General features: G+C 37.5%; 1 pseudogene; it reads right to left on the bottom strand.

The window, feature by feature from the left end:
* Positions 1–1,396: 1,396 nt before the first annotated feature.
* Positions 1,397–3,731, bottom strand: LOC147370588 (endogenous retrovirus group K member 19 Env polyprotein-like; annotated as a pseudogene).
* Positions 3,732–25,112: the final 21,381 nt, after the last annotated feature.

The following is a 25,112-nucleotide window of genomic DNA, read 5'->3' on the forward strand; positions in this document are numbered from 1 at the left end:
ATCTTCATCTTACATTCATAGGAGACATTTGTCACAATTGATGAGCCAATATTGACGTTATTTTTGACTAATATCCATACTTTCAGGTTTTCTTAGTTTTAAAATGATGTTGCTCTTTTCTGTTCCAAGATTCTATCAAGGATACCATTGCCGGGGTCCAGCCCCGGCTGATCCAGGGTATTCGAAGCGGGGACGGCGTCGGCGAGGATCAGGATACAATAGCTTCAATTAGATATTAATTAGAGATGTAAAGAGTAATAGAATGAGGATAGCTCAGTAGGAAAATTCAGTGGAGAAAAGAGGCTGAGTAGCTTGGTTTACGTGGGAGACCAATAAAACTTCAAGACAAGAAGTTTGCACCATTTATGTAGGCCACAGGCATCCTTCCATTCTCCCGAAGGAGAGGAGACACTGAGGCCTCCCCGGTCGGATCTTAGAAGCCCAGGCATAATTAGTAAGCATGGCGGGTTCTGCGCTACAGATGGAGACTCAGCCAGAGTGAGAGAGAGAGTGACATGGGGAGACCAGTATTTCGAGAAACTGATTCCAATTCTTTATTTTCCATGGTTTACTTTTATGCACTGAGATGTTATACAAAAGTCATGCGGGGTCAGCAGTCCTGACTTTTATCAAAGTCAGGTGCTTCATACAAATATATACAGAGGTCTTAGGGGTGTTACATCATCTTCTGGCCAGGGGGCCTGCTGACAATTTATGACCCTCTCCTTGTGACAGTAGTCAGTCAACCAGGACACTTATTTCTCCAGGGGTGATTATTTTTGAAACAGACGCCACCCAAATAAAGTTACATTCCTATAGGGTGAGGGTGTAGTGGATTTTAGTTAAGGAAAGAATTTACTTAGCCTAAGGTCTAACATGATTAATATCAAAGGTTAATACTTATTTCTTCTATATATTCATTAATGTGTGTAAGGGCAGGGGATATGGAGACTTAGCAACAAACATTGGCTCAACAAATGAAAAACCCTTCACCAATACAATTTCTAATCAGCCCATTATGCTTATACTAATAGTTTTCTAACTTTTCTAAGAAACCTGTTTTTAGAAGGTTTAAAGCATCTCGTGCCTCTCACAGTTGGGAGGCTGTGAGCAATCACATGTGGCCGGACAAGCCTGTCAGGCAGGCTAGAGAACCTTCAGAGGAGTTTGTAGGTTAAAACACTCTTGTCATGCCCAGGAGTTTTTATTAACTGGAGCTCTAGGTTAACTCCTTCTCTGAAAGAGGTGGTGGGGGACAGCCCCCCGTAAAGTCAGAGGTGTAGGTGGGAGCACAAAGTAGTAAAGCAGGCAGGCTCTGGTTATGGGGGTAGATGCTCGAGGATTTCCAGGGGGACTCCTGAGGCTCGATCCCGCCTTTGCGTATGTTGAGCCTCCATCATGACCTTTGCCACGGGTGGAGTGCCTCACTCTGGCCCCCAACATCTCCCCCTTTTTTATTTCTTAAAACAACCAGATGCAGCTCAGTCGTGAGCTTCCAAATGCTCTGCCGAAGAATCCTGATAATACAAAGAAGAATGATTATGAGAAGTAGGATTAGAGCACCAACGACAGCATAACTAGGGATATTAGACAGAATATTTTTTCCAGAAATAAAGTTAGAGAAGGTATGAAAAAAGTTATTAGCTGCTCCAGTGGCGGTAAAATCCAGTCGAGAGTGTTCCAAGGTCTGTATTTGATTATGAAGTTTCCCTAAGTCCAGGCCAATATCAGAACTATTCCAAACACCTGAGATATGATTTTTAATCTTTTCCCATTCATAATCTGTCTTGTTTACCTTCAAAGATGTCACGCATATCCACCTGTAATCAGCGTGGCATGTCAAAGCCATCTTCATCTTTAAAGCCTGTAACTCAGTCCCAATATGCATAATTGCTTCTTCTAAGGCATCTACTCTCATCTCTAATTTCCTATCTATAGCTTCCTGAGTTGCTAGAGTTAAAGAAACAGTTTTAGACATGGTATCAACATATTGGGCAGTATGCACTTGTTGAGTCAATGATATTGCTGCCGCAGTAACAGAACTAATTGCTGCTATTAAAGCTGATATTCCTAAAATAAGTAAGCCCACAAACTGTCATGATCACATTAAATCCTGTAGTTGTTGTAACACGGCAAGACCATAATTGTCATACGAGTGGGAGGTCACCATCACGGGTATCAGGAGATAGTGTGGGCGTCACAACACCACAAAAGAGCAAACATTATATTGAGGGGTCAAACAGGATGAAAGCATACATTGTTCACAAGTTACCACGTTAAGTCCACCTGAATAATTCATGCATACATTAAGTTTGTTGGAATCATTAGTAAAAAGGAAAACATAAGGCGAGGGTAAACAAGCTAAAACAGAATAAGTGGAATCGTTATCTGGGCGAGATTCAGAAACGGGGGCAGTAGCAGCAAGGGCTCTCCAAATCTCAGGTTGCCAATAGGTTTTGCTTTTAGCTGTATAAGACAGCATAGAAGGAACAAATTGGTTAATATGCCATTTAGTGGCTTGCGTAGGCCAAGGAAGAGGAATCCTATTCCAATTCTCAAATCTGCCTTTAAATGTTATCTTGATCAATGGATCCTCACCCGGATTCGGGTTGCTCCAGTCCTGAATAGTATAATTCCCACCGCCTGGTATCCTATAATCAATCCTTGAACCATAAGTACAAGTTGTCCAAGTCAGATACCTAGTACGGCCATCTATGGTCTTCCACACTTCATCTGAAGGAGCAACCTTATAACACTTTGGATAACCGGGAGGGGGTGTAAAGCGCAGGGTCACATAAGGGTCATGGATCCTGGGCAAGCGGGCCACTAATACCCAAACTACCCAATGACGTAAAGACTGGGAATCTATTTTTGAGGAATCTGTTATAATTATTTTTGTAGAGGCCCCAATGCACCCTTCTTTAGTGGGTGTAATAAAACTCTTTGGATTATTGGGGAAGTTAAAGCAAACAGGAAGATCGTCTATTAATCCCCTGAAGGTATAATTAAAATTAATAGGATATTTATCTTTAGTGTAAGAAGTATAGAATCCTCCCAAAAGCTGAGGTTGGTCTGGGTTGACCCGTATAGGCTCATTATTCCAGGAAACAATCTGGAAAGTTGGAGCATCTGGGAGATATGCCCAATACTTGGCTGGAATAGGAGAGGCACTTACCTGGCAGGAAAGCAAGGCAAGCATGGCAATAAACATTTTCTCAGGAGAAGCTGGAGATCCCTGCGAGGAAGTCATTCCTCGTGCCTGGTGACAGAGTTTGTATTTGTCCCCAAGTGGGTATGGGGGCATTCCGGTTCGCCTGAGTTAGGCGGCCTGGGATGTTTCTGCGGCACAGGGAATCAGGGGGAGTAGTGTCCCGTATGTGAAGCTGAGACATCTGTTTGGTGGGTGGATCCGTTCCTTGCTCATCCGAGGTCCCTGAAGTCAATTGTCTCGATGTCCGTGGTGTCTCCCGTGTTGGCGGGGGAAGCGGAGGCAGAGGGGGCCCCTTCCTCTTGCGGGGTCGTGGCAGCCGTGGAGTCTGGTATCCGAGGGGCTGAGACAATTGTAGTAAGCAGGCAGGCTCTGGTTATGGGGGTAGATGCTCGAGGATTTCCAGGGGGACACCTGAGGCTCGATCCCGCCTTTGCGTATGTCGAGCCTCCTTCCTCATGACCTTTGCCATGGGCGGAGTGCCTCACTCTTGCCCCCAACATACCATAATACATTTAATCATCTTATCTTCTTAGACTTTCCTTAGCTGGGACATTTTCTAAGATACTTTCTCTGTTGATGGTCTAGTAAGCTTTACAGGAGTGCATGTGTGTGCTCAGTCATGTCTGACTCTTTGGGACCCTATGAACCATAGCCCACCAGGCTCCTCTATCCATGGAATTTTCCAGGCAAGAATACTGGAGTGGGTTGCCATTACCTACTCCAGGGGATCTTCCCAACTCAGGGATCAAACCCTCATTTCTTGTATCTCCTGTATTGGCAGGCAGATCCTTTACCCCTGGATTAATGATACTCTGTATTATGTTCCTTAAGTAGGAATTGTATGACTTTTTCTCGTGATTAGGTTGGGCACATGGGTTTGTGAGAGGAAGACTATAAAGTGCCATTTTCATAACATACCAAAAGTGTGTACTATCAACATGATTCTTCTCTTTAAAATTAATCATGATCATGAAAGACCTGATACCAGATTTTTCCACTGCAAAGTTTTCTAGAATTTTTAAGGTTTTTTACATAGATCATCATGTAATTTACAAATAAGACAGTATTATTTTTTTCTTTCCAATTTATATAGCGTTCACTTTCTTTCCTTGTTGCAGTATGAAAGGACTTCTGATATGATGTTGAAAGAAAGTAGTGGGAGAGGACATCCTTGGCTTGTTCTCAATCCAAGAGAAAAAGTGAGTCTCATTATTTTTTTAAAATAGTCATTTTGGTTTTATGTTTATTAATTTATTTGCTGTGTCAGGTCTTAGTTATGGCACACAGGCTTCTCTCCAGTTGTGATGCTTGGGCTCAGTAGTTGTGAATTGGGTTTAGTTGCCCTATCAGAGACTGGGGATTAAACTGGTGCCCCCTGGATTGCAGCTGGATTCTTAAATACTGGGCCACCAGGGAAGTTCCTGAGTCTATCATTATTAAGTATGACTTCATCTGAAGATCTTGTGATGGTATTCTTTAGCAAGTTGAGAAAGTACTCTTTAATTTCTGGTTTGATGAATTTTTTATCATAAAAAGGAGAGTGCTGTTAAATGCTTTTTACTCTTATCAGTTGATGTGATCGTGTATTTTTGTTTGTTTTTATTCTTTACCCCATTGGCAAGGTTTTGTTGCATTAATTTGTTTTTGAATATTAAATCAGACTTGTTTACTTGGGAAAATCTCACTTGGTACTTGATCATAGTGTATATAATTCCTTTTACACATTGCTTGATTTGCCTTGCTAATATTTGTTGAAGATTTTTACTTCTGTGTTCATGAGAATTATCAGTCTGTAGTTTTTCTTTCCTGTAACATATTTATCTGACTTTTAAAATGGTTATTTTAATTAATTTATCTTTTTGGCTACACCAGGTTTTAGTTGTGTTATGTGAACTCTTAGTTGTAGCATGTGGGATCTAGTTCCTGACCAAGGATGGAACTCAGGCCCCCTGCATTGGGAACACAGAGTCTTAACCACTGGACCACCAGGGAAGTCCCATATTTATCTGATTTTGATACTGGGGTAATGCTTCATAAAAAAGTTAGGAAGTTTTTCTTTTGCTTCTGTTTCTAGGAAAAAACTGCAGAATTGGATTTTTAAATTTTTTTTTTATTTTTTTAAGTTTGGTAGAAATCACCAGCAAAACCATTCAGGCTCATTTTTTTTTTTTAAGTTATTAACTATTGTTTCTGTTTTTAAAATAGATATAGGCATGCTGAAATACTCCTTTTCAGGGAGCATTTTTGTCTTGCTACTCTTTTAGCTGTAACCTTAACTGTTACTAGTCTTATTGGTATGTTGGTGAAGTATAAAGAAGATAGTGTTCTATATTCTTCTGATTAAATCTCAGTGTTTTCTTGGGCTTATATACCTTGGCTGTGACCATCAGTAGTGTTTCCCTCCATCTCTTTGGTGGAATAAGAAGACACAAGGGGATGGGAACTAACTTCCCAGAGCTCCACTTGGAGTTTGTGTATTAGATGGGGAAAAAAATTGAACAGTTACTAACTAAATTTGTGTTTCAAGGTTCTGATCAACTGATGTAGAACTGGTATCATGTAAAAATCTATGATGTTTTTTATCTGCTAATGGAGTCACTAAATTAACACTTACTATATCATTTGAAATAAAAATATGTGAAATTAATTGAGACATTTACAATCTAAATAAAAATAATTTATCCAATGATATAAAAACATACTTTTTACAGGGGTATTATTAAATAGCTTTTATTAAACCAAAATCTTATGAATTAAGATGACCTATGATTTTGTAGCACCTAATGATGATTTAATACTAACTGTACCATAAACAAAGATAAGTTTTTAGAGATTTTCATTCATAAAATTATATATCAAAGGAATGTACTTTGAGTGGAGACAGAATACAGTACGTGCATTAATATATGAGATTAAATATTTAAATATATTTGCTTAAATTTAATTAGACTTAGAAAAATCCTTCATTTAACTTAGTTTGCTTTGAGCTTATCTGGTATGTTAGCTCTTAGAAAAGCAATATTTTTCAATTAAAAATGTTGTGATCTACAGAGAAGTGTTAATTGAAGACATGAACTTTGGGTTACCCATTAAATTGCAACTTTGAAGTAGATTGTAGGCATACATGTTTTGAAAAAGACCATAAAAACGTATTTATGGTCTCGTATAAAAACCTCGTATATTTTTCAGAAACATTTTTTTTTCTGAAACTGACATGATATTAGTGACAACTGTGACTAAGAAACTTATTGCAGTATGTGACTATGTAACCATAATATTTTGGGTCTATATTATTTTTAAATGTTCTAAAATTTGTAAAAAAGATTTTAGACATTTTTTTTCATGTGCATGGACTTATCTTTAGAAGGAATTTTAATTTTGAAATTAGATTTTGAATAGTGCTATTTCAGAGATTATCAATATAATCAATTAATCAAGTAAATAGATATTTAGAAAATGGATGCAATTTTTGGTCTTTTTATTGCTCTTCTTTCTGTTAAAAGTTCAGGGAAAAAATAAGTCAAACCAATGAACCACTGAAATAGCAACTACAAGTTTATTGTGAACACATCAAAAATAGTTTTCCAAATCAAAGCACTCAAACCAAACATGGAATGAAGCCCAGAGATATTTTGTTATACAGCAGTTTATGTAGTATGGAAGCAGTGACTATTCTTCACAGTGATTGCATATCATGCTAGAATTTCCTTAAATGAAAGGACATTGGTTAGTGATTATCTCATATCAACCTTGAAGGATAATTTAAGTTTCACTTATAATTTTCAAAGTCATAAGCAAGAAGTCACCTAGGTCAACTTAGCCTTACTTGTCTTTCAAAATAAACTAAATTAAGCTTTGCTTGTATGACTAAACTAGTTTTGTCTTAGAGAATTTTCAAGTCTAGTTTCCATTTGTGTTTGATTTTAACACCACTATCTGAAGTGTTTGTACAATAAATTATGCTATTACCCTATTTATTGAATAGATATAAAAAGTTTTAAAAGTGGTATCTAAAATGTATTTAAAATGTTCTGTTGGGATCTAATATTTAAGATATAAAACTATTAGAAAAAAAGATTTCATGGTAATTTTTGTCTAATTAAAATTAAACCTCCCAATATTCAATGCACATCCTCTTCAGCTTAATACAGTTTTATTTATAAGCTTTCTAGGCCACCAAATACAAAAGCTATTACTATATTCTCTCTGAATTTGTCTATATCAACAAAGTCTGCAAGAGCGAACCAAGATTCAGGTCTTTGTAGCAAAAATAAAAATAAAACAGAAAGCACCATATGTTTAAAATAACCAATATTTATTTTACAATCTGAGCTCTATTCTAGATATAAATTATGATCACATTGTAAGAATAACTTGCACTTCAATTATTGGAAGTAAGTGTTTCATATAAACAAACAAAGTAATTCATTGGACTTTTAAAACTCTATTCATCTGAAAGATTTAAAACTGTGTCTTTATAAAGAATACAATTTTCCACACCAAAGAGATTAATATGATTACAGGGTTGGTGATTCAACACTAAAGTACAAAGAATTTCCAGCCTATCTTTGCACTCATAAACCAAAAGAAGAGACACAAAGTTAGACAGACTTTGTTCTGCGGTACCCTGCTTGTTTGCAAAGCCAGACATTCAAACATCCAAACTTTTGGGTGCCTTGTAAATATTAAAGTGGAAGAATTATTGGCAGAGGCCAAAGGCACTGAAGATGTGAAAACTGAAGTGCACCATCCATTTGAAATGCAATGAATAATGTGCAGCCTGCTGATGGTGATGGATGGTGATGGCTCCTCAGTCAGCACTAGCCACTTGGCTGAAAGGCAAATTGGGAATGTGAGGAAAACTCAAAGCTGGGCAGGCCATCAAAATAAATAAGTAAAAAGAAAGGACACTAAAAGGCAATGGATTGTTAGGATGAAGGCTTGTAATAAATGATGATGTCAGTGATAAATTAAGGTTGCTTATGTCATGGTTAGAATTTTGGGGAGGAAAACAGATCGGAAAACTTAGCACTATCAGCTACTAGAAACTAGCTGTCAGACTGCTGAGTTTTAAAATGTAACTTTCTGTCAGAAATGCAAAGTTAAGATTTTAGGTGATACCAGAGGATATAGATCAATATCTGTTTTCATTTATTCTTCACATACCTGTGGAGGTTGATTACAAAAAGAAAGATAAATATTGAAGAGAATTAGGATGAGCATGGGAAATGGATGACATATGTGAAGGGGATTAAGAGGAACATAATTCCAGCTATAAAATAAATAGGTCATAGGGAAATAATGTACACATAGGAATTATAGTCAATAATATTGTAAAAACTGTGTGGTGGCAACTGGTAACTGGACTTCCATATAATGCGTGTGTACACATATATAGAATCACTGTATTTTACACCTGAACTAATATGTCATATTTATAGCTCAAAATATCAAAAATGCATTTTGAACTTCCTCTAGAGAAATTTAATGGCACATGTATTACAGTTACCAAACTTATATAGCCCAATCTCCTCCTAAAGTAGGTTTATGATTCCCTAGAGGGTATTTGATTTCATTTATTCATTTATATGCAGAGTACATCATGAGAAACACTGGGCTGGAGGAAGCACAAACTGGAATCAAGATTGCCAGGAGAATTACCGATAACCTCAGATATGCAGATGATACAACCCTTATGGCAGAAAGTGAAGAGGAATTAAAGAGCCTCTTGATGAAAGTGAAAGAGGAGAGTGAAAAAGTTGGCTTAAAGCTCAACATTCAGAAAACTAAGATCATGGTATCTGGACCCATCATTTCATGGCAATGAGATAGGGAAACAGTGTCAGACTTTATTTTTTTGGGGTCCAAAATCACAGCAGATTGTGACCACAACCATGAAATTAAAAGACACTTACTCCTTGGAAGGAAAGTTATGGCCAACCTAGACAGCATATTAAAAAGCAGAGATATTACTTTGCCAACAAAGATCCATCTAGTCAAGGTTATTGTTTTTCCAGTGGTCATGTATGGATGTGAGAGTTGGACTGTAAAGAAAGCTGAGTGCTGAAGAATTGATGCATTTGAACTGTGGTGTTGGAAAAGACTCTTGAGGGTCCCTTGGACTGCAAGGAGATACATCCAGTCCATCCTGAATGAAATCAATCCTGAATATTCATTGGAAGGACTGATGTTGAAACTGAAACTCCAATACCATGGCCACCTGATGCAAAGATCTGACTCATTTGAAAAGACCTTGATGCTGGAAAAGATTGAGGGCAGGAGGAGAAAGGGACGACAGAGGATAAGATGGTTGGATGGTATCACTGACTCAATTGACGTGGGTTTTGGTGGACTCTGGGAGTCCTGGGAGGGAGGCCTGGTGTGTTGCGATTCATGGGGTTGCAAAGAGTCGGACATGACTGAGCGACTGAACTGAACATTCATTTACGTGGGTCAGTAGGTCAGTTGATGAGTCTACTACTTGCTAAATGCTGCATGTGTGTAGCTGTGGACTGGGCTTTGTGTTAGGTGCTGGCGGAAAAATCCAAGTCCTTGCCTTAAGAAAGCTTTCCAACAAACGGGGTGAAAAAAGTTTTTATTTCATATTTCAGTAATGAACTTTAGTGTTTTACCAAAATTAAACTAATGTGACTAAGAGAAGGTAATGGCAACCCACTCCAGTACTCTTGCCTAGAAAATCCCATGGACGGAGGAGCCTGATAGGCTGCAGTCTATGGGGTCGCTAAGAGTCAGACACGATTGAGCGACTTCACTTTCACTTTTCACTTTCATGCATTGGAGAAGGAAATGGCAACCCACTCCAGTGTTCTTGCCTGGAGGATCCCAGGCACGGAGGAGCCTGGTGGGTTGCCGTCTATGGGGTTGCACAGAGTCGGACATGACTGAAGCGACTTAACAGCAGCATATGGTGAATTTTGTGTTTGAAATGCCCTCCTAGACAAATGAGTGCCTGGAAGCCAATGATCTGAATGGGAGTAGGGGAACTGAAAACATTGGATCTGTTACTTGGGCAGGATTTAAAAATCCTCAGTTTGAATATCCTCGAGAAAAACTCAAAGGCAAGTTCATACAAATCAAAGCTAAACAAAAAATCTAAGGGAAATCCCATATGAGGAAAACAAAAAAACAAAAAAACAATGAGAACAAAGCAACAGGGAAGAAAAAAAAAAATAGAAACCAGAATAGAACAAATTTGGTATAGGGTAGAAGACAGTCTAGGCCAAAAACTTTTAAGCAGCTAGAACACAACACTGGAGTCTTGTCTTATGCTTACAGCCTCACCAATAGTTGTGAAAAGATCTTTGAAGGGTACCAAGTAGGCTCAGATGAGTATATTATGTATCTCATCAATATAATAGGTGAGAATCTATGAGATAAGATTTAAATAAATTTAATTAAATTCATAAATTTCTTAAATAAAATAATCAAAGCCTAAAAATATTCAGCATTGAGAATATTTTGTTCCATCAGAGTTACCAGGAATAAAATATGATAAATACATTGATTTCTACTTAAAGTTTTTATTTTATCTTAAATTAATGTTCCATCTAACATGTTGTTTGTCCAGCCCTGTTCATCCTTTTATCCATGTGCTCATTTTGGACCAATGAAAGAACCAAGCCTACTCTATATTACAAATCTCTGCTGTTTAGATGAAGCCTGGAATGTTTCTGCTACTGAACGATCCAGTGTCCCTGAGGCAAGCCCTATTGTGTGTGAGCATCATGCTTTAGGCATCCTCTAGTCTCCACTACATTCACTGTGCTTTTTCTCTCATTCAAGGTATAATTCCCTGCTACAGTGACTTCAGTCTCAGGTTACTTGACTGGTATCACTGAGGTGATGCTCAGCTGTAGGTGGGGAGAGCAACTTTATTCCTCACCAACTTTATTCCTTGATCCACCTTGGCTCTCACTAAATCACAACAGTTTTTCCAATACAAAAACATATTGTTTAAAAATTGCTCTAATACCCCTTTCCAACCACATGCTGACACTTTTCCTACTCATTCCAGCTTCCCCAGTAGAAATTGAATACTCTTTTCTATTCTGAAAATATAATAATTCTGCATTGAGCTTTCACTGTTGCTTGATATCTGGACGTGTGCTGCTCTGTCACATCCGAAAATGTCTCTGAGTTTTCTTGTTATGATGACCAAGTTTAAGCCCAAGTTGCTCTTTCCCTTTGAAACCTTAGAGCTCATGGAACAATTATAACTCAGAGGGAGGACACCCTACAACTTCTGTTCTCTCTGGCCTCTCCATTTGTTTTTTTGGACTTTACTATCTCTATTGCACCTCAGAACTGAGTTTCCCCAATTCCACCACAAGTCTGCCTTAAAAAGTGTGAAGCATAATCTCAACAAAGTAATTTTTATTAGGTATTTTAGTTCTATTTAACACATTGTAAATAAGTGCATGCTTTTACATTTTGAACTGTGTTGATTAACAAAATTATTTCTGAATTGAGGGTCCTCCAAAAAAAATTGGTGCTTCTGTCAAATACAAGTTAGTTTGCTCTTTTGAAAATCATTTTTATTTATTTATAAACAATGTTATAAATGCAATGTTTTGTAGAGATGCAAAACAACAAGGACAACATCATAGCAAATATAAATATGAAAGCAGAAAGCATCTTCATTCAAAACATGTGTTCTTGACCTAGAAATAATGCAGAAGTTTGTTTGCATCTAAAGACACGTTTTATGCAACAGAATTTTTTTCAGTGAAACATTGAACATGTCTCAGTGCTGGCACTTTAAACCTCAGAAAACCTTGTGATAAGATGCTGTGTGTGAGTGTAACAGTATGTGTGCACACATGCCTCTTGCCTAATCTCTCTCTATTGCTACCCTCTGTTTGCTCCTGTTTATTAACTCCTGGAAAAGAAAAAAAAAATTATTTTTCATTTCTCACTTGTGATTCCCCTTCCTAATTATTCATACCCCAGAATACATGGAAATTCATAACTCTTTTGGTATCACTGTTTAGAAGACAGTTATTGGCTACATTGGTTAACTGAAAAAAGAATACTAGAATCTCATTCTGTTTATTCATCTCCCAGTATTATGGCTCTTTTTCTCTTAGCTTCAAACTCCCAGACTTAAAATGAGTATTAAAAAAGTAGATAGGTATTGATCACAGAAATGGAAATAAGACTGTAAAGCCAAAATAAGTATATGGAGAATGAGAAAAAATCAAATGAGGAATAGAAATTAATAGTTTCTTTCATTAATGTATGAAATATGCCTGTAAGTTTGTAACCTACTTCACTTGATCTCAGAATAATCTCACTAAGAAAGTAGCTCATGTCTGGAGAAGAGAACAAAGGCCTCGAAATGTTAAGTAATATTCCCTCAGTTGCTTAAGTGGACAGGAGGTAAAACTTGAACCCAATACAGTCTGTTTCCAAAGATACCCCCTCAATTACATACCTGTCCCTGAGTTCAATCGTGCCCTTGTTCTATATTTTATTTTCTCAAATGCATTTCCCTATCCTCTAAATATTCTATATTCAATCAGTCCTTCAAATACAGCCCAAAATTGTTCCTTCAAGAGACTTCATCGATTCCCCTACATTAGCTTTCAAAGAGTCACCAATCTTCTACATTTTATTTCCTCTTTCTAACTCTCTGCTTATTTAACTTATATGCAGAGTACATCATGAGAAACGCTGGGCTGGATGAAGAACAAACTGGAATCAAGATTGCCAGGAGAAATATCAATAACCTCAGATATGCAGGTGACATCACCCTTATGGCAGAAGTGAAGAAGAATTAAAGAGCCTCTTGATGAAAGTGAAAGAGGAGAGTGAAAAAGTTGGCTTAAAGCTCAACATTCAGAAAATGAAGATCATGGCATCTGGTCCCTTCACTTCATGGGAAATAGATGGGGAAACAGTGGAAACAGTCTCAGATTTTATTTTGGGGGGCTCCAAAATTACTGTAGATGGTGATTGCAGCCATGAAATTAAAAGACACTTATTCCTTGGAAGGAAAGCCATGACCAACCTAGATAGCATATTACAAAGCAGAGACATTACTTTGCAAACAAAGGTCCATCTAGCCAAGGTTATGGTTTTTCCAGTGGTCATGTATGGATGTGAGAGTTGGACTGTGAAGAAAGCTGAGCACCAAAGAATTGAGCTTTTCAACTGTAGATGGTGTTGGAGAAGACTCGTGAGAGTTCCTTGGACTGCAAGGAGATCCAACCAGTCCATTGTAAAGGAGATCAGTCCTGGGTGTTCATTGGAAGGACTGATGTTGAAGCTGAAACTCCAATACTTTGGCCACCTCATGCAAAGAGTTGACTCATTGGAAAGGACTCTGATGCTGGGAGGGATGGGGGGCAGGAGGAGAAGGGGACGACAGAGGATGGAATGGCTGGATGGCATCACCGACTTGATGGATGTGAGTTTGAGTAAACTCCGGGAATTTGTGATGGACAGAGAGGCCTGGCATGCTGCGATTCATGGGGTTGCGAAGAGTCAGACACGACTGAGTGACTTAACCAAACTGAACTCCTGTAACATCCATCACACAAAAAACATTTGTCCAATCATATTGTGCCCTGCATTATTATAATTTTTCATATAGACTTTTAAATCTTCAGTAAGATTGTAAATTCCTTCAGTTTAAAGCTGAATATCCATCAGTCAACAGATTTACTGTGATTGAGACATTGTGTGAGATGAAATGGTTTATAAAACAATTTGAACAGTAAATAAGCCAAAGTCTTAAAAGATAGTAGGTGTCTTGGTATACTAATGACACAATAAGCCTTAATAGCATGCCATCACAGCACTCAGGGCTCATGAAAGTTACGTGTCTATTCTCACCTTCACTGAGTGTTGATTGACTGTACTGAGGCTGTTTTCTGGTCCAGATTTGTTCCAGCTGTGGTCAGGGCTTCACTGATGGTTCAGATGGTAAAGAATCTGCCTGCAATGAGGGAGACCTGGGATTGATCCCTGGGTTGAGAATATCCCCTGAAAGAAGGCATGGAAAGCCACTCCAGTATTCTTGCCTGGAGGATCCCCGTGGACAGAGGAGCCTGGTGGATTACAGTCCATGATGTTTTAAAGAGTCAGACATGACTGAGTGACTAAGCACACACACATGGTCAATTCTATAGATGCCTCATTCTGGGGCATAGGCTCAGGGAACTCTGTGTAGGTAATTCTTGTCCTTAGGAATTTGAACTACCATGTTTGACATCCCCAAAGGATCCTTTATTAATATACTTCTTAACTTAAATTACAATATTTTTTAGCAATAATATGAAATAATCATGTATTCACCAGTAATTATCAGTATTTTTCCTACACATCAAATTGTATAATATTGAAATTCAGTGAGATAGTTTATATTAAAACTCAAACTTACCTTTGTAAAGCAAAATACTTACCCTTAAAAGTTTTCTTTAACCTTAACAACTTTGCACATAAATAAAAACTCTAAGTGGTCCCATGCAATGGGATTAGTAACTCAAGTTGTGTCTAATTTTTTATAATTACTGTGAAACTGTTACTTAAAAATATCTCTTGGTTAGAAGCAGGGATAAGTAATGTTAGGGGGATTGGAGGCTCAAACTGCTTCTGAAGTGGAGTTATCTGACCAATTATCAATTTACTCAAAATGAATCCAAATAACTTAGTCTACTATGCTAATGGATGAATATAACTTCAGTAACTATTCAGAAACAGGCCAACAAACATTTTGTTTGTTTTCTGTTGACTAAGTACTTCACCCTTTGTAAAACTCTCTGTTTCTGCAGTATATACATAGGATTCCCGGACTTCAAGAAGTTAAACTCAGTAACATAATCTCAATTCAATTCTCTGTTTATATCATGTCTACTAACATCCCATTAGTCAAGCAGGTCACATGGTTAGGCTAAAGTCAAGAAGTAGGTATGGAAGTATACTTTCTCATGATAGGGTCATGGCATGGATGTGAGGAGTTAGAATTGAGATGAATATTTCAATCTACTCCAGTAAATAATAAAATCAGTAATATATATTATGATTAAGGAATAAGTAACTTGAAGACAAAAAGGAAATTCTGGTTATAAATGGATTTCTTAATTTAAGAAAATACAGTCATGTGTAACTGGCATCTTTGAACAATTTCTAATCATGCGTTTGCAAGAGTAGTTTTTATACACTATATACAGGATTTATAAAATCATATATTAGCTACATACAGTAAATTATTCTTTTTTCTGTGGATCTCTTTTGCTCAGCCACAAACCCTGCAGTAAACCTTGGCATAGTACATAATGGTATAAAAGTAGATTCAGGAAGCTATTTTGTAGTTAAAGTATATAGAGCAATGCTGATTCATTCCTAGTAATAGAAACCATAAATATCTTTTGACAAAGGCTGTCTTCCATTTTTTTTTTTATGGCCAACTTCTATGTATGTTTTAATTAACAATGAAATAAACTGAAAATAAAATGTAAAGTTTGTGTGGTTTCTTTAACAAACAGAAAACTTTAAAAACCAATAGATACTCATTTGGAAATGATAAAATGTCAGATGCTTCATTGTTGATGTATTTAAAGTATTTGTAGCTCATTATAAAAGGTCCATCTAGTCAAGGCTATGGTAGTCATGTATGGATGTGAGAGTTGGACTATAAAGAAAGCTGAGCACCGAAGAATTGATGTTTTTGAACTGTGGTATTGGAGAAGACTCTGGAGAGTCCTTTGGACTGCAAGGAGAGCCAACCAGTCCATCCTAAAGATCAGTCCTGGATGTTCATTGGAAGGACTGATGTTCAAGCTGAAACTCCAATACTTTGGCCACCTGATGCGAAGAGTTGACTCATTTGAAAAGATCCTGATGCTGGGAAAGATTGAGGGAAGGAGGAGAAGGGGATGACAGAGGATGAGATGGTTGGATGCCATCACCGACTCAATGGACATGAGTTTGGGTGGACTCCGGGAGTTGGTGATGGACAGGGAGGCCTGGTACGCTGCAGTTCATGGGGTTGCAAAGAGTTGGACACGACTGAGTGACTGAACTGATCTGATAAAACTTAAAGACTTTGTATTGTAAGGAATATTTGTCTTATACTTTTGAAAATGCATGTATTTATAACTCAATTTTTTATTATGATGGTGCCCATAGAATAAGTGATTGAAATATACAAACACTTGCAAATTAAATCCTTTATTATTGTAGTTCTAGAGATTTATACATCACTTCAGTGTGTCCCCTGCCTGGCTCACTCGTACTTGCTCTATCAAAAGAAACTTATCTTTGTCTCTGAGCTTTGTCATCAAGTTTTGGAAATGTTCATTCAGTTTACAATTGATTGCTTACCAACAGATGGCTCAGTCAAAAAAGAATCTGATTGCAATGCCTGAGACCCAGGTTCAGTCCCTGGTTTGGGAAGATCCCCTGGAGAAGGGAACGGCAACCCACTCCAATATTCTTGCCTGGAGAATCCCAGGGACAGAAGAGCCTGCTGGCCTGCCATCTATGGGGTTACACAGAGTCAGACACGACTGAAGTGACTTAGTAGCAGCAGCAGCAGCAGTTCCTTTGAGTCATGCCTGAAAAAAATCACCTTCTTCACAGAAGTCATGAGATCCAAGATACATCCAGTTCAGCTTCCAGATGGCTGAATAAGCTCTTGCTGCTGCTGCTAAGTCACTTCAGTTGTGTCCGACTCTGTGCGACCCCATAGACGGCAGCCCACCAGGCTCCCCCGTCCCTGGGATTCTCCAGGCAAGAACACTGGAGTGGGTTGCCATTTCCTTCTCCAAAGCATGAAAGTGAAAAGTGAAAGTGAAGTTGCTCAGTCGTGTCCAACTTAGCGACCCCACGGACTGCAGCCTACCAGGCTCCTCCATCCATGGGGTTTTCCAGGCAAGAGTACTGGAGTGGGGTGCTGTTTCATTTATTATGTAGACTTCAAAAGCTCTCCAACTTCAGTTCCCAAACCAGGAGCCCTCACTGAACTTAGCATTATTAATTTTGCACATTCAGAGCTCTTTTTTTACTTGATGCTTCCTCAGTCAATTTTCAAAAAATATCAGTGGGACATTCTAGAAAAAGATATGACATATGCATTATAGATTTACATAGTCCTAATTATATTAAATTAAGCAGTATGTTGCTACTTAACTGTGTAGCTTTAATACTTTATTGTAATACTGTAAATGTAGTTAATACTTTTATAACTAAGTACAGTTTCTCTGTGCTCATCACACAAGGACCATTTCAGAAAATTGTTTCTGTAGCTTTGGTTTTCTCTACCACTTGTAAATTGCTTATGACCATCAAAGCAGCAAAGAAAAAGTGAATACTACTTGCTCTTCAGAATATGGTATCTGCCATAGGAGTGTCCTGTGCTCTGGGACCTATAATTGCAGTGGACAAAATTGGTTTAGTAAGATTCATTGTAACACTGTGAATCAAGCTAATTGCTGTTTTCAATGTAGGCTCTACAATGCTAATAAGACAGGCAAAATAACCATTCATTCAACATGTGTTTACTGACCAGTGATGATTTTGGAACCAAAGAAAGGATCAGAGAACAAAGAGAGAATCCAATAGAGTACATCCTTGTTAAATTTAAAAAAAAAATTAAAGAAAATCTAAATTAGGAACGATCACCATATCTAATAATTTTAAATAAAATATAGGCAATGCTGAATGCCACATTTTATTTTTTTTTTATTTACTTTTTAAATTTATTTATTTTAATTGGAGGTTAATTACTTTACAGTATTGTATTGGTTTTGCCATACATCAATATGAATCCACCACAGGCCACATTTTAAAAGATAAAATTTAAATAATGATGCCAGACATTTGACTTCTAATTAAGCCTTTCTTCACCTATCTCATAATATATGGTATTTAAATTTCTATTTCCCCAAACTTGCAGATTACTAACCATCTTATTTTACTTGAACATAAACTCCTTGAAGGTAGACACTGTCTTGTTCACCAGTAATGTCACAAATTGTGATACATAAGAGGCACTCAATGAATACTTGTTGAATTAACAAATTCATTAGCATTAATGGGATCTTAACAAGATGATAAAGTCAGTCTAAACCAGGAAAGCTAAAATCACAAACAACAAAGGTCCTCTGTGTAAACTTGTAAGAGAAATCCAATATGTGGATATCCAAAGAAACTTCAGGTAAAGTCAAAAGAAAGAAAGTGATAATAACAGTACTTCCGTAGTACTTTCTCTGTGCCCAGGGAATCCTCTAAACATTTTACATATACTCATTCATTGAGTCTTCACAACAACCCTTTGAGGTAGATAATATCATTATTTCTATTGTTTCACATGAAAAAATTGAGGGATAGAGAGATTAAGAAACTTGCTAAAGGTTATACAGCTAAATCTTGGTCAGTCTGGGATTTTAATCCAGTTTGGTTTCAGAGTTTATGCATAAGACATAAAGTTCCTTGAGACTTCATGTGGAGAGAAGTGAACCCTGGCAGGGGTACAAGTAAAAACCTGTCTAATAATTTATATTAGATCTTATCTCATGGGAATAACTGGATCTGCAGAAAAGTGATCACCTAAACTTTTACTTAAATATTTTTAGGAAAATTGTGTTGGTTTTGATGGAAATGGATGACAGACTGCTTCTGTATCTGCTCTACTTCTGGGATGATTCACAGGTATCACTTTGAAGGATATTAACAGTTACTTAATGCAGTATATACTGTGTGTTGTTATTGTTCAGTTGTTCAGTCATGTCCAACTCATGGCAACTCCATGGACTGCAGCACGTCAGGCTTCCCTATCCTATACTGTGTAATCAGTTCTTTTTCACTGCTAAAAGTACAGCAGTGCAGTGGAAAGAACACTGGATTTGAAATGAAAAAATAATAATAATTCAAACTTTAAGTTCTATAATCTACCATCTTTGTTTTTCTAAAACCTGAGTAAGATCCTTGAATTGGGATGTGCAATTGACAGAAAGCCAACTGATTATCCCTCTTCCCAAAGTTTGAAGCAACTGAGAGATGGATACCCACATAGGGCACAAATGTGATATACAGTGCTTGCCATCACAAGGAAGTGAGAAGAAAGCATTCAATATGCAGGCCATTAAGTCCAAAACTGATCAAAGGCCATGAATGCACAGGATCTTTTCTTCTCTTAGGGCTTCACAGGTGGTGCTAGTGGTAAAAAATCTGCCTGTCAATGTAGGAGATGCAAGAGAGGCAGGTTTGATCCCTGGGTTGAGAAGAACCCCTGAAGTAGGAAATGACACCCCAGTATTCTTGCTTGGAAAATTCCATGGGCAGAGGAGCCTGGCAGGCTACATGGAGTCACAAAGAGTTGGACACAACTGACCACTTGAGCACTGACATTGGTCACCCCAAGATATAGCAGTCTCCCAAGTCACTTCTTATTGCACATACCCTAATCTTCAGACACAATCTATGTCAAGAATAGTAACTGACAAACTCCATCCCACTTTCTATAACTCTCCCACTTTGTCCTCTGGAATACATAGTTAGTCATCAGCCATTTCCTCTCTCTTCTCAAAGTCTTTAATGTTCCTTTCACCTTCTTCCTTTAACTGAAATCTGATTATTTTCTACTCCTCTTACATTTCTTTCAGGAGATGGTTGTTTTCTTTCCCATCCTTCAGAACCACTTGGCCTGGAGTGAGTCTGGGTATGACTTTTTTCAATCTCAGCTTAGTCTCCCTTTCTCCACTATAACTGTACTCATTCTGAACAGCATGTCTGATATCAGAGTCTACCACCTACACCATTCCTTGCTACAGACATTTCCCAGTCCTTTAAAGCATTCTTGCCTTCCATGTATATAGTATTGGCATCACTGTCACTTTAACACTGCTCGTGACCCAATTTTATTGATTTCAGTATCTGAATGATGATATGTCTAATATCACATGCTCTCAATTTCATGATCAGATCCTCTCCTACAAAGATCTTGCCCTTTGTCCTTCCTCAGCTGCTCACATAAAGGATAATTTGTTTGTCTCACACTCCAGTGTGTGATTTATGAAGTTGAATACCATCTTGCTCACAGTTGAATCATTAATGCCTGAACAGAGTCAGCAAATAGGAGCCATTCAAAACTCATTTACTGAATGAATAAGTGGCTTAAAAGACATCAGAAAATATTTATTGAATAAGTCAATGCTGTCGGTGTCAATAGGATGCCAATCTAACCCAGTTTTCCAGTGTCCTCAACCTACACACTTAAATGTAGTTAGGAGGAATCTCTGAATAAGTTTATGGTGAAAGCACACATAGAGGAGGTAAGAGCTGAACACCCTTATCATACTGCCTTCTCAGACAGGGTGAAGATAAATATTTCTGAGAGTATAACTTGAATAAATACATAACCAGATAATCGGTCTGGTGTTTCAGGCATAGCTAATTCTGGAGGTTTTCTTATCTTGGTATTTTAATATTCCTTTCACTTTTAATTTATTTTACTTGTGAGAATTTTCTTCCTAAATGATGATACAACCATGATCTTTTGTTAACAGTTATCCTACAATTAAAGCAGGTATCCCTCAAATTAAATGTGTTCATTCACAGCTCCACCCTTGCTTTTTTTCCTAGTCTATATGACTTTTTCAGTTTTCAGTGAAATCTTCTAATGTCTTAGCACTACACCATGAAGACTGGGACTGACTGCATTCTTTTGCTCTAAAATCTCCACATCCAGTGGAAGGGCTTTTTTTTTTTTAAGTCCCAAACTTGTCTCCAATGGAGATTCTTTACTAGCAGGTTTCTACTTGACTTGAAGCTGCTTTGAGCTTTGATGTTTACAATGCCTGGTATCTAAGCAATGGTGTTACAGCATGGGGATCTCCCAACTTCACTCATACCTTTCCAGAAATTTCAATGTCCCAGACTTTGAGGGACTTAAGTTAATTTAATGACAGCAGAAATATTTATTCCTGTTATATGTTTTTCTTAATAAGGGTGCTTCATTTTTCTTTGTTGTTTCCTTTTGCCTTTAAGCAAGTTTTGTAGTTGTTCTTCACTCACTAAATCATGTCTGACTCTTTGCCACCCCATGTACTGCAGCACACCAGGCTCCTCTGTCATCCACTATCTCCCAGAGTTTGCTCAAATTGATGTTCATTGAGTCAGTGATGCCATTGAACCATCTCATCCTCTGCCGACCCCTCCTTCTTTTCCCTTCTATCTTTCTCAGCATCAGGGTCTCCAATGAGTCAGTTCTTCACTTCAGATGGCCAAATTATTGGAGTTTCAGCTTCAGTATCCACCCTTTCAATGAATATTCAGGGTTGATTTCCTTTAGGATTGACTGGTTTGATCTCCTTGTTGTCCAGGGGACTCTGAAGAGTCTTCTCCAGCACCACAGTTCAAAAGCATTGATTCTTCTGTACTCAGCTCTGTGTTCCAGCTCTCACATCCGTACATGACTACTGGAAAAGCCATAGCTTTGACGATGCAGACCTTTGTCAGCAAAGTGTCTCCAGTTTTTGATACACTGTTAGACAAGTTTAGGCAAGTTTTAAAAAGTTAAGCTGCTTTGTATGTTAGCTCCTTTCCTGTTTCAGTATGACATGGGATGCCATTATTTGCACTTCCAGAGAAACAGTATTTAATTTCCTTTTGGTTTTTGAACTAAACATTTTATCTTCTAATGTCTGATTTGGATACTGTCTTGCAGAGGTCCTTATAGGAAGCAATACAGAGCAAATTTCTTCTTTTTTGGCAGGCAAGCATTTGCCATCCCAGTGCACCCAGTTTTGGGTACTGCCAGCTGGTATGTAACCTTTGATGGGTCCAATACATACCCATCTTTGAACTTCATCTATATACAGTTGACCCTTGAACAACATAGGTGGGAACCACTTGGGTCCACTTGTAGGTGGATAGCTTTCAACAGCAAGTACTAAATTACTATACAGTTGGTAGCTGGCTGAATCTGCAGAAGCAGATCCATGGTTACAGAGAAACAGTGTAAAAGGAGGACTGACTACAAGCTGTAAGTGGATTTTCTACCACATGAAGAGTCGGTGCCCCAACCCCCACTTTGTCCAAGGATCAACCAACCATATTGTTCCCCTGTCTAGTAACATTGAGTGTATCTTACTTTCTTTGAACACTCCCTCAGTGACACTGATTTACAGTATTACATATCATGAACATTTACTTCACAGGCAATAACCTGAAACACCTCCAACTTCACTGTCATATTAAAACTCTTCTGCTAAGGCTTCAAATGAACTGTTTCTCTCCTTTTAGTCTCTTCACTCCATTATCCTCAAACCTAACTATACATTAATGAAATACAACTGTCTTTGTCTATAGGTAGTAGTTCCAAAATGTCTGGGACTTCCCTGGTGGCTCAGGCAGTAAAGAATTCACCTGCAATGCAGGAGAGCTGGGTTTGATATGATCCCCAGGAGAAGGGAATGGCAACCCACTCCAGTATTCTTGCCTGGAGAATTCTATGGGCAGAGGAGCCTGGTAAGCTACACACCATGGGGTTGCAAAGGGCTGAGTATGACTGAGCAACTAACACTTTCCAAAATGTCTTACTGACTGTCTACCTACAATTTTAAGAGAAGGGCTCTGACTTGTTTCTTATATGTGGGTTTTTTTCATGGAAATTCCTTTTGTTTCTGAGACCTTTGTTTTCTTCTTCTGTTAGATTTAATTTAGCTCTAGTCCTCCTCTCTAACACAGAAATAACTGAAATATCTTATCATCATCTGATCCCACATAGAAGTGTAGTTGGTCAGTTTATATCTTCATACTACCTTCACATCCATCACTGGGAGAGCCTCAAATTATCAATCAGGGAAATTTTTGCTTTACATCATCAGCAGAATGCATATCTCTTTTGTTTTCTGATCATATTAAAACTTTTTTTCAATAAACTGATTATTTATACAAATCTAATTCCTAGAACAAACTGTTATAGGCATAATCTTCATCAATTTCTTTCTTAGCCTCTGGGTTCATAATAATTTCACTGAGCCTTTACTGAATCTAAACTAACAACACAATTTGTCTTTCACATAATAAGGTCCTAGTCCTTTTTATGTCTCTATAGATAAGACCAGCCACACTTCTGAGGCTAAATTACTGATACAATTTTTTTAAATTTAATTTTATTTTTAAAATTTACAATATTGTATTAGTTTTGCCAAATATCGAAATAAATCCACCATAGGTATACCTGTGTTTCCCATCCTGAACCCTCCTCCCACCTTCCTCCCCATACCCTCTCTCTGGGTCGTCCCAGTGCACCAGCCCCAAGCATCCAGTATCGTGCATTGAACCTGGACTGGTGACTCATTTCATACATGATATTATACATGTTTCAATGCCATTCTCCCAAATCTCCCCACCCTCTCCCTCTCCCACAGAGTCCATAAGACTGATCTATACATAAGTGTCTCTTTTGCTGTCTCGTACACAGGGTTACAATTTGAGTGATTAAAATAGATATGCTTTATTAAAATTTATAGTGAGCTCAAGATATATTAAAATTTATGTGTAGATGTGTATCTACATGCATACTTTAAATTATAAGATTACTAAAGTCAAGATTTACTTAGCCCAATATTTATTAAGGGCTAACACTGGGTTTAGTTGACTTGGTTTGGTAAATCTTGAGGTTTCCAATTTAATTCACCTGACCCTATAAAAATGCTTATATAGTATATATCTTTTCTTATTAAAGTAAATTTTATCTATTTATAAGATATTAGGCTGTGGAATGCATTTCATGAAGGTGTGTGAGGAGTTAATACATTTTAACATTCTGCTAAATTACTATGAATGACTGTTTTAACTTTGCCTGTGGAAAATTATATTACATCTGTACATACTTATGTAGAAATACACAGAAAGAATACTGAGTTTATATATCATATATAATTTCATTATTTTTATATATGAGACTAAGTTGATAACCAGAAGAACATGTTGAAGTATGTAAAACACTAAAAAGCTCACAAATTTTAGTGATTATCATTTATAGCCACCTACTTCTGCACAATATAGTGTGCTTTGGGAAAAAAAAAGTCTGTCAAGTAAGTTATTTTTGTATAATATCTTTTCTTTTTTTTTTGTATAAGGTAATTGGCTTCCAAATAGGAGAAGTTGCACTCTTAGTAAAAGGCTGTTGCTGCTCAGTTGCTTCAGTCATGTCCAATTTTGTGCAACCCCATAGATGGCAGCCCACCAGGCTTCTCTGTCCCTGGGATTCTCCAGGCAAGAATACTGGAGTGGGTTGCCATTTCCTTCCCCAATGTATGCATGCATGCATGCTAAATCGCTTCAGTCGTGTCTGACTCTGCGCAACCCCATGGACAGCAGCCCTCCAGGCTTCTCTGTCCATAGGATTCTCCAGGAAACAATACTGGAGTAGGTTGCCATTTCCTTCTCCCTAGTAAGAGGCAGGGCTTGAATTTGATCTTAGCTCTGTTTGATTGCACAGAACATGGTCTGCGGTGTAATTTTGAATTCATTGGAGTTGCTAACAATATATTCAGTGTCCTAAAGTTTAAGATTATTGAATATGAAAGAAACACTATTTGTTAACTGATCATTATTTTTCATTAGGTAATTAGCCTAAATTTTATCTTAACCTCTTTGTGTGTGCACACGTGTGTAAGTGATCACTAAATGTGTCTTGAAAGGAATGGCTCTTTTTCTTACCCACCATTTTGAGCATATACTTGAATGAATATAATTCCCTTATATATATACTCCCTCTAGAAATCTATCTTAAATTTAATGTGTCAATTTCATTCAATCCATTTTTAAAATTTTAAATTTCAACACAGCATCTTTTTTTAATTCTGATTCTGATAATGACTTTTTCCCATGCTTTTCTTTCTTTCTTTTTTTTTTTTTTAATACA

Source organism: Bos grunniens, chromosome 6 (assembly GCF_055505025.1).
Source record: "Bos grunniens cultivar Pamir isolate PY7600 chromosome 6, Bosgru_T2T1.0, whole genome shotgun sequence".
NCBI classification, from domain to species: Eukaryota; Metazoa; Chordata; class Mammalia; order Artiodactyla; family Bovidae; genus Bos; species Bos grunniens.